Below are 10,881 nucleotides of genomic sequence, written 5' to 3'. Positions count from 1 at the left end.
CCACTGCTGCATTTATTACTATTTGATTGGTCAATACCTAGCATGTTAGGGCTCTAATTTACAACTGAAGGATTTTTAATAATTTTCTAATTGTAATTTAATGCATGTTTCCTTTACTACCACAAATTAAATTTATCTTAATGTTGGAGTAATCATTTCTACTATTTTTAATTTTAGTCAACAGAAAATCTTGCAGAAACTATTTTGACGTTCCAAACATGTGTATGCATGTATGTAAATACATAAATAAACAGGACCTTCCATTAAAAAATTGCAGGTTTCATCCTGTCATAGCTTTATGCCCCATTCTGTATATTTTATCTCTTAAATTTGTAGCCCCAATACGATCCTACGTGGTTCAATTAAAAACTTTTTTAAAGTGCCTACAGAGTCTTAAGATATTTGCTGTAAACTCTATCACGGAACAACCCGTATAGAATGAGCACCTAGTAATCGGAAAAATCCATATTTTCAAATTTTATTTTTTGGACCGTGAAGCTGTGTAAATCTACGAAAAACTAAGTGATTATGAAATCTTGAAATTTATCAATTATGTCAGGATAGCAGGTGAAATGGTCTGTCATCCTATTTAAAGACAAACCTGAAATGGAGCTTCAGCCTCTTCAACTATAATTTGGTGCTAAAACAAAAAATGCGACGACACTCCGACTTGTTGGGAGTTAAAATGGGAATTATTTGATAAAAGGGCACACACCCCTGTCTCAACTCGCAAAGGACTCTTCATAAAAATATTACAACGAATTTTAATAATTTTATATAGGGAGTTAAAATCCCCCTAAATCGAACATCAAAGTGTTTCCAGCATCAGGGAAATAGAGGCACGAATATCGGTGTCTGACCCTAAAGAAGCCCTTTGATCTTTGAAGCTTTAACAACAAGGGATACTACGAAGTATCATGGATTCCCTTGCTCTCATATTAACAACGTTACCCCATAGTTATTCACACACATGTACGTGTACTGTATGTGACCTCTGATGCAACATTTCATGTTTAATTTGAGCCAACCGCAGTGGGCCTAAAGTTAAGAGACAAAGCGCATTTTGGGCGAATATTCTCATTAATTCTTTCACTGTTAAATCAACACATCAACGTCGTCTTAAAAGGGTTCTCCATTAAAGTTATATTCCTGGCAAGAAAAATATTTCCAGGAAAATATTCCCGTTTCTATAAGCTTTGTCTGCATGTGACGTTCAATATACCCACGTGAAAAATTAATCTAAGCACATAGTAGCAAATAAAAATTTAAATTTTTGATTCACTATATGGATGCTCTTAAATAAAGTGGATGTTAATGTTTCGAGGTGATAATAAATTTCCAGTTCACTTATGGGAATTACAGCTACGAAATCCCATTGATGCGAACGACACTGATTAAAGCAATAATTATTGTTGCAATCTTATAAAGTGTTTGTTTCACGTTCTTTTCATTTCATTGACATCTTACCATTTTATTAAGTGTTTATAAATTCACTTAGATTTGTTTATCCTTCTACCAATGTATTTCTCTCAACGTCCTGCTTACATATGTGTAATTTAGAGACTGAGACGTAAACATTTGTAATGGGAGACTAAAACGAGCCGGGCTGATGAAAATGAAACCGACATGGAATGTTTATGTGTTTAGCGAATTCGACCTTACGGTTCAATAATAAAAAAAAATTTAATAACACTTTTTTAATTTTATTAAATTAACTTTTCTTTATTTCTCACATATGCGAGTTACACTAATGTGCTTTCTTAAGGGGAAGCCCGTGTTGCTGCATATGCATTCTGTGTTCACTTTCTAATCTTTTTTTTTTTTTTTTAATTTAAAGAATTGCAACTTTTACACATTTAGGCTTCTATCCATAACAGTGACGATGAGTATTCTCTAGAACAGAGCATTTGCGTCTATTGGTAAATAGCTAAGTGTAAAAACTGATTTTGCAAATTTTTCAAAATAGATAACTTTTTTCTGTTTATGGCAATATGTCAATAAATTTTCCTTCGAGGTCTGACCATTATTAATGCGGCGTATTGGCAACTTATCCTTTGATGTACCAACTTCTTTCGAAGATACGTTTTCCAAAGTACGTAAATACCATGTTGTTTTGAGTGTTCAAGATATAATTTTGAATCAGGCGCAGTCTTCCGTCTTTTGGTCCTTATTATGGATGATATCAAAGTTTGATTCCACCAGACGTAAACTATTGATAAATTGGACCAGTTCCCGATTAAGCAATTAAAAGCTAATGCAAGTCATGTGAATTAGTAGAAATATTTAGCTTCTCTGAGAAATAGTTTAAATCTGAAGTTATAGCGTCTACGCTGAACTACCATGAACATGAAGCAAATAAATTTACAAAAAGGGATTTTGCAAGCAAATTTGCGGTTCTTCCGTATATTTTAATTCATCAATTACAATCAGTGGAGTAACCGCAAAGCAGATTTGCTTGCAAAATTCTGCTTTGTAACTTACTTCATATTCATTGTACTTCTGAGGAAACGCTAATAAATGGAAATTTATAGGAAGCGATATAGTTTCAACTTTGATGATTTAACATTCTTAAATTTCTTTAAAAAACTATTTAAAAAATAAATGCGTTGTGTCTTAATGACCCCTCCCTCCTTTCCAATGATAATTTTTGTTTGTTGTATCATTAAAGATCATTTTTTCACTATAATTTTTTTCAACAAAAATAAAGCACAATAATTAAAGCTATTCAATCATAGCCCTCACAATCTGATGCTTTCCAATTCACTTTTAACAGACAATTAGCACCGAACCTCAATCGCAATAAGTGATTTCTTAAATCTATCTCGGACAGTAACATTCTTCCAGTTCCCATTCTTGGCTGCACTTACAAGTCGCTCATTGCCAGTTTTAGTTTGGGGCATGTTAGCAAGGGTTGAAAGGGGTCAGTTACACTTTTGCGTATTTCGGGAAAACCTTCACGGCAAATTTCAACTGGGTAACCAGTCGTGTAACTAAAGCAGGAGCTTTTTGAGCAAGCTGATTTATTCTATTAATCTTCGAGTTATTGTTTTTACAAATTAAATAGAGAAATATGTTCTACTGGCTACTCGTTTCAGCAGATCAAATAGCGAATATTGTGCTAGGGGTTCACAAGATGCTAGCTGTGTTGTTGATGTTATTTCTAGTCCGTTCTTGACTGTTGATACAGGAGATCAGCCCCTCGTATCCACTTGGGCATTGCTAAGGTTTTAACTCGAATTTTGAAGTATTTTGCTTCACTCGAATTTCACTTAGACGTCCCGATTAAAACTTCTGGCCGCGTTGAAAGGATCTTATAACTGCGCCATTTTTTGTTTTTTTGAAATGTGAATTCCATAAAACAAATAAAATTCCACCATATAATTGTAAAATGTTTTCGAATAAATGATTATAAAATCCCTTCCGACATGCTTGCCTCAATTCTCTGTTTCCTTGCCTGACATCGTGAATCTTGATTCTAACACACTTAACGATGCAAACGCTTCGATCCTATATGTAGATAAAAAGATCGATGAAAACTAATTAGGAATGGCTACTCTGTTACTTGGTAAATGGCAAAATTTTTAGGAAAAATCTCTAAAATTTTTAGAACCTTTTCAACTATATCTTCTGATATACAGGGTGTTTTCTAACTACGTGTAAAAAATTTAAAAGCGTAATCCTCGACTGATTTTGAGTCAAAAATGTCTAATAAACATATGTCCGCAAATGCCTTGTTTCTAAGATACAGGGTGTTGACTGAAAGATGTTGAAAAAAGTTTTAAATGTTTCTAAAGGTTTGGCGGTATTTACTAACTTGTTTATTGTTAGCTTTTTTTGTTACTTCCACTACTATAAACAAAATAGTCAGTGGTATTTTGGTGTTTTACTCTCTAAAGTTAAAGAATTTAGTTCTGTGTCCCAAAAATCAGATTATACCTCAGTTTTGAAAATTTTTCGAATGCCTAATTACACTAATCAAGAAATGGCCAATATGGTTTTTGTTTACGGCCTTGCTGATGGTAAGTGTTTAGCAGCGAGGCGCATTTACATGGAAAGGTTTCCAAACCACCAAGCTCCCAACCACCAAACCTTTAAAAACCTCTTTCAACGTCTTTGTGATACAGGATCTCTTATGAAAACTCCAGGAGGAGGAAAGCCAATAACATGTCGAACACCAGAAGTGGAGGAAGAAATCTTAAGACGTATTGAAGAAAACCTCAAAACCCCCGGAATTGTCTTTTCTAAAATTCAAACGCCCAAATTGAGTCATTTTGGAAATAAAATCTCTTTTTCTTGTCACATTTCAATACCCTGTATCTTGGACACAAGGCATTTGCGGACATATGTGTGACGTGTGGTCTAGTGAATGACATTATTTTGTCTAGACAAAATGGACATCGTTCCTCCAAATGTCTGAACATTTGTTTATTTTTGTTTTATGTTTATTAAGGCGAGCCTGCGTGCTCGGATCTTGCTTCTAATGTGCCAGAATCAATTGGTCACTCTTACTATTACCAGCTTTAACAAATTGTTTTTTCCTTCAATATACAATTTTTATGAATTCGTTGTCGAATTATAACTTATGTTTATTAGACATTTTTGACTCAAAATCAGTCGAGGATTACGCCTTTAAATTTTTACACGTACTTGGGAAACACCCTGTATAATTTGAAGTTCTGTATTAACTGAATTGGGGCCCAGTAGTTTTCTGGCTCTGCTGCAAATGAGCCGTTATTAGAGTTTAGCGTCCAAGTAGACGTCGAACATGACCGTCTTATATAATTGTAAGGCGGTCGAAAGAGAATGATGAAACATTAATTAGAACGAGTAATGTGAACAGATGATAAAATTTGTTTAACTCAAGATAAAGTTTTGTTATTTTGAAACGTATTTCGATTCAAATACGACAACCACAACTCTGGAACTGTAACGACAAAGGTAAATTGAGAAACCAAATATTGTCGTTCTAGACTGGAATGTAGGACATTAATATGCACAATAGAGCTTAAGCAATGTACATCCAAACGCACTCGCAGTGTATTTAGGTAATAGGGTTTTGTTTGGCTTATGATGTTCCATCAGCAAGTCGATGAGGCGGAATATTCGTTATAAAGCTCTGTGAGGCCCAAAGGCCATTTGTTAGTAATAACTGCTGTGTATTTTGCGGAGGTAAATCAAGTTTTAATAAATTTACCTACATTTGAGTTCTGCACACACACCTTGGGTCGTAATGCATTAGACTGAGTGTCTTCCTCATCATTTTCAGAGGAAAAACTTGTTTGCGTTAAATATAAATACACATCCCAACGTTTTTTCCACGTCCGTTTTTGTACAATATTTGAAATGAGTAGGCGTTACTTGTATGTCTTTCCAACTTGACAGCATATATTTGTGTCTGTAGCTTTAACATTGGCTGGGTTTACTTCGGAGAGTTTATTGAGACGCATCAAAAGTGGGTGCTAGGTATATACAGGTTGAACTCGAACTATTGACGCAATGGAGGATAAAAGAATAAAGCGATTCAGCTAAACATGCATTATAAAAAAGTCGAATGTTTTTATCCTTCAAATTAATTTTTCTGACCCAAAAACCCCCTAAGAGTAATTTCAAGTGCGCAATTCGAAAACTGTGAGTTTCATTTTCATTTTGCATGCTTAATAAAAGTAAACAAGCAAATTTTGTATAAGGTATGTTGATCTGAATGGCTCAGCATTATTACTCTCCATCAATTAATGCTCATTTGCACCAAAGTTCTTGGAACATCCTGTATATTTTTTACTTCTAGATTATAAGGAATCGGGAAACTATACGTATTATTTTTTCATTTGCATAATATAGTATAAATAAAAGTGGAAGAGAAACTCTGGAAATCGTTCTGTTTATTAAGCACTGAAAAGTTTGGAGGAAAAGTTACGAGGCTGCACTTTTATTAAAATTGATTAGCTGCTGTGAAAATTTATATTACTTGAAGCAGTTTTCCAATCTTAGCACAAAGAACCCCATCGAATTTCAATAGAAATTTCCTTTTTATTGGTTAAAGCCCGCATCTGAAATTAATTTACAGTTAACAGGATTTTGTGTTATTCCCCTTTCTTACATTTTAGTGTATGTTTAAATAACTGTTAGAACCACATTCGATTCGCCAAATCCTACCGAGGCAAGATTATTATCCTGAATGATAATGTTATACGGAACCTAAATTCATGTGTAAGATATGAAGTCCCTCCAATATGTGGAGCTTTAAAGCAAACTATGGATTAAACTGAAGTATTTACGCATTTTTTTTTCAAAAAATAGTCACCAACAGAGAGACATTTTTTCCCTGTTATCGGTTTAAAACTAAATTTGGCTTGAAACGCAGACATATTAGCGTTGTTATATGTGGCTATAAAACTGTGATTTTTGTACACAATGCCGAAGTTAACTCGACGTTTTAATTAAAAAAAGAACAGTGAATACGACCTATAAACGTTCAATCCTTAATACAAAGGACGAAAAAAAAGTATAATAAATTCATGATGTCTTTCACTCTGGAATCAATTTGAAACAAAGGGCACTTAGAAATTAAAATGTGTGAAAAAACTCAAATGGAACTCGTAGTGAAACTCTTAAGTTTCTCTACAATGTTGAAGCTAAAAGGAAACTGAACTTTAAATTGAGGCCTCTATCGAGGAAAAGTTAAAAAAATATATTAGCAATTAACGATGCCTCCACTCATTCAGGGCAAGAGGAAATTTGTAACGAAACTCACCTAAGTTTTCTATCTTGAGGAAAATGAGAACAAAGAGAACGAACATCTGACGAAACTTATCTTTCTGCAAACGTCCATAAAATTTTTCTAACGCATTGTTCTAACACCCATGTGATATTTGATGAGCGGAGCTCAAAAATATATTCCATTTCACATCATTCCTTGTTATGACGTCGGAAAACGAAGTTCTACTTTAAATGAAAGTAGCTGCACAAGAGGTTGAGTCAGGGCTAAAAATGTCCGCAGTAAAAATTAACAAGATTAATTGGATTAGCATATTTTTCGCTCTCGAATTGACGATATTAAAATGATAATTATATTTGTCATTGATGAACGAAGTTACCAGTAAATGGAGATTTGAATATGTGTCCCTGAGTCCTCAACATTTGTTCTACAATAAGTATGAAAAGGCCTCTGTAACAAATCTAGTCATTTCTTCAAATCTCTCCATCAACCATCAGCTAATCCATTACCGATTCGCCGTAACAAGTGACCTTTTGAACCAAAGCTCGTTGTACGGCCACATTGAGTAGGCGTTGCTTAAGAGCTTTACCGAGCTTAATTAAATAAAGCGTCTAAAGAGCGTTTTTAAAGGTTTTATTACTTTTTTTCAGTCAGGCCGAAACTGGCATCAATACGAGACAATTTATGATTTTGACCAGTTGCGATCTTTTTACCACATTTCGATTAGCAATTAATCAAAGCGACTACTGTTCGGATATTGCGGGGAAAAATAATTGTCTAGGCAGGCGATTGTGAGGGAACAATTTACCAGTTTTGACTTGAATGGATTTGTATTTTTTTTTTTTTTTTTTTGGTATAATATGTGTAAGTTCAAAACGATCTTTCACCCGCCCACTTTCTCCTAAATTGCTCAAATACAAAGACGTTCTGTTTAGGGCCCACAGTAACGTAATTAAATGTAAACAGAGGTCTACTGTGGGCAACTTAATTTCAGTACATAATGGACCGTCTATGCGACTTAACTGAGTGGTTTAAATGAAAACGGACATGGCATTTAAGTGACTTAAGCTTTTGACGTTTATTAGGGATAGTTAATGAGATTAGAATACGATAATGAAACATGGGTTAATGGCAAAGGAAATTGTCGCTTTGAAACCCTAAGAAATTGGGGACAACAATCATAGTTTCTTGAAGTTCACCAGCCAAGGGTGACAAACTTTAATTCGTGCCTTCGTAAAATTATCATTTAATCCGTTTTAGTTTGTCCTATGTTGTCTTGATGTCTTTGAGTTTGTCGGCACAAGTGTTTCTTGTACTGGTATTTCTTGGCAGGAATGTCTGTTCATTCCAGGACCGCAACAGTTTACGCCAAGACCAACATTAGAAAGATGGTGCTCTGCTCTAATTTAATTTAAACCGTGGCATCGTAAATGCACATAAATTAGTCACGTTTGGAGGAACGTGTCTGTTTCGAATTCGGGAATTTCATCTTCTATTTTAGCTTAATAACTGCAGTTTGCATTTGAAATGATTGAGATGAAGCCACGATGGAAATAATTCCATAGCTATTTTAAGAATTTCATAAACAGGGTGTATCCACTCGTTTCTCGACGAGAATAACCCCGATAGTCTACGTCTGGAATTGTACAATAAGTTCCAGCTTTGTCTTGCTCTATTTTGTCTTGTGGTTTCCCCTTTGAGCAGCTCATAATGTAACTAATTGGACGTGACGAGTCATTGGATTTTAATCGTTTTTGGACACTTTCACGTTAGAGCACTTTATCTCAGATTATCTTGATAATCCATCTACTTCCAATACTTTCCTTATATTACTTCATCGGTTAGGCTGAAATTAGTTACCAAAGGACAGTCGCTCTTCTTCTCTGTGCATGAATACCTGGATACATACAGTCGCTCAAAGTGAAAATGATTCACCTCATAAGTTGCTAAATTTTTATTTATAAGTTTGAATATGCAATTTAAAAAATAATAAAAATATTTCTGTAACATGCTTTCTCATCTACTAATTCTAAATAACGTGTAAAATGAGCAGTTAAACAGCTTTTAATAAATAAATACCGACATGACCAAATTGACCGCGATAATGAACTTCAAAGTTTAAATGATACATACAATTAAGGAAAACATCACTACTTAGTAACACATATACATAAATCATATATATATACAAATCTGGAGAGAAGTGCGTGCCATAACTCTGGAAAGGGTTGGAAACGTGCAAAGAGAGTTTATTGATCGCCTTGGATATTGATTAAATGGCACACATTTTGAACATTTAATTTGATTTGTTCTCCTGGTTCTTTTTTATAAATCGCTCCTTTTCAGGACAAAAGGGATTCTGAAAAGAAACCGAAGGCCGCCATTCTCAGTTGTACACCTGATACGGTCTTACTTACTATTGATATGTCCAATCGTTTTTCGAGACCTGTTAAAGTTAGGTATAGGACATGACATATGAAACACACATACAATTCCATGCAAATTCTGAAAACAAAATAAGAAATAGACGTTTACGTTTGAAATAATGAAGTTGGTGGCAGTAACTTTTTTTTTGGCTAATGTGTATACATAAAACCGTGAAAAAAAACACATTAAAAAATAAAAATCTGCTGTTCCGAGAGTTTTTTTTAAAAAACACACCGCTGAATGTTTAATGAATTTAGACATTACTTCTGGGACTTTCTGTATGTAATTTAGTGCTTCATCGGTAAACCTTTGTTTAATATTACTTCTCGTAGGCTATTCCGAAATGTTTCACTCATTTTTGGGGTGTAATCGGATAGTGTTTTTCCCATTTTTCCAATAATGCTCCTTGTAGTTCTCCCTTGTTCGAAATATTCTGTTTTATGATTTCTCTTTCTAATTTGGCCCAAAGATTTCCTATCATATTAACGTCTGGTAATTACGCCGGAGTCTTAAGCACATGAGGACAGCCACATAATAAGTTATATAACCATTTTTAAACTACATGGGCTGTATGTTTCGGATCATTGTATTGATAAAATACAAAAGCATTTACAATATTTAATTTTTCTATAGTAAAATTTAAATTTTGTTGCAATATGTTAATATACTCATGTTTGTCCATTATTTCGTTAATAAAGTGGGGCTTGCCAGTGCCAGCACTGGACATGCACCCTCACACCATTACGCTCCCTCCGTCGTGTTTCACAGTAGTTAGATTTTGTTCTTTAAGCTCTTCACCTGATTTTCCCCAAACACATCCACGCCCATCCGACCCAAATAAATTAAATTTACTCTCATCAGTAAATGGAACTTTATTTCGAAATTCTAAATCTTTATACAGGTGTTACTTTGCAAACGCTACTCTAATTTTTCAATTATTCCCACTAACGAATGGGTTGTTCTGGCAAATCCACCATGTATACTGTGTTTACGTAAAACTATTCTTATCGTTTCCGGACTGACATTTTTATTAATATATTTCTCAACTTCAAGAGCAAGTTTAAAGGCACCTAATCTTAGATTTTCTCATACTTGCCCTGTAATCCATCTATCTTCAGCATCAGTGAATATCTTCCTTGAGTTTTTTGTTTCTTGCTTGTAATTCTATCATCCTTGTTCTATCTTTCTATAATGTGTTGAACGATTGCTGCACTTTATTCAACGATTTCGGCGATAGCCTTAATAGATTTTTCATTCTTACGATAGGAAACTATTAATTCTCATTCTTTAAAGTTCTATATCTTTCTACTACAATATTTTCTGACAAATGAATCGTCAACACTGAACCAAATAATTCCGTAACAAAATGTTACTTAAATCGTATTCATTTAAGAGAAATAATTTATTATAATTATGACAAGTATAACTTAATTAAAAATGTAAAGAGCAATAATTACTTAGCATTTACAATTAATTCATAACTTCATATCCCATTATAACTTAACTTTCTAGTCATTAATTCATAGCAACTGCTAAATCAAATAAATGTTGAAATTTCAATAAAAACGCCATAAATAAATAAAAAATTACTTTTTTGTGCTTTAGAATAAACTTTTAAAATCTGTGGGGATCATTGAAACTTTGATGTTGATTTATGCGGTCAATTATTCATACGGTTATTTATTTACTAAAAGCTGTTCAACTCTTCATTTAATATGTTATTTGGAATAAATAACTGT

General features: G+C 33.7%; 1 long non-coding RNA gene across 1 annotated transcript; it reads right to left on the bottom strand.

Moving 5' to 3' along the window:
• Window positions 1–8,916: 8,916 nt before the first annotated feature.
• LOC136351022 (uncharacterized) lies at window positions 8,917–10,473 on the bottom strand. Its single transcript, XR_010734242.1, has 3 exons — window positions 10,117–10,473; window positions 9,133–9,220; window positions 8,917–9,074 (listed from the first exon to the last, which is right to left on the bottom strand). It is a non-coding gene; the product is annotated as an uncharacterized lncRNA (long non-coding RNA).
• Between the last annotated feature and the right edge of the window lie 408 nt (window positions 10,474–10,881).

This window comes from Euwallacea fornicatus, chromosome 4 (genome assembly GCF_040115645.1).
Source record: "Euwallacea fornicatus isolate EFF26 chromosome 4, ASM4011564v1, whole genome shotgun sequence".
NCBI lineage: Eukaryota > Metazoa > Arthropoda > Insecta > Coleoptera > Curculionidae > Euwallacea > Euwallacea fornicatus.
Note: the sequence above shows the minus strand (reverse complement) of the source record. Positions and strands in the feature narration are given on the sequence as shown.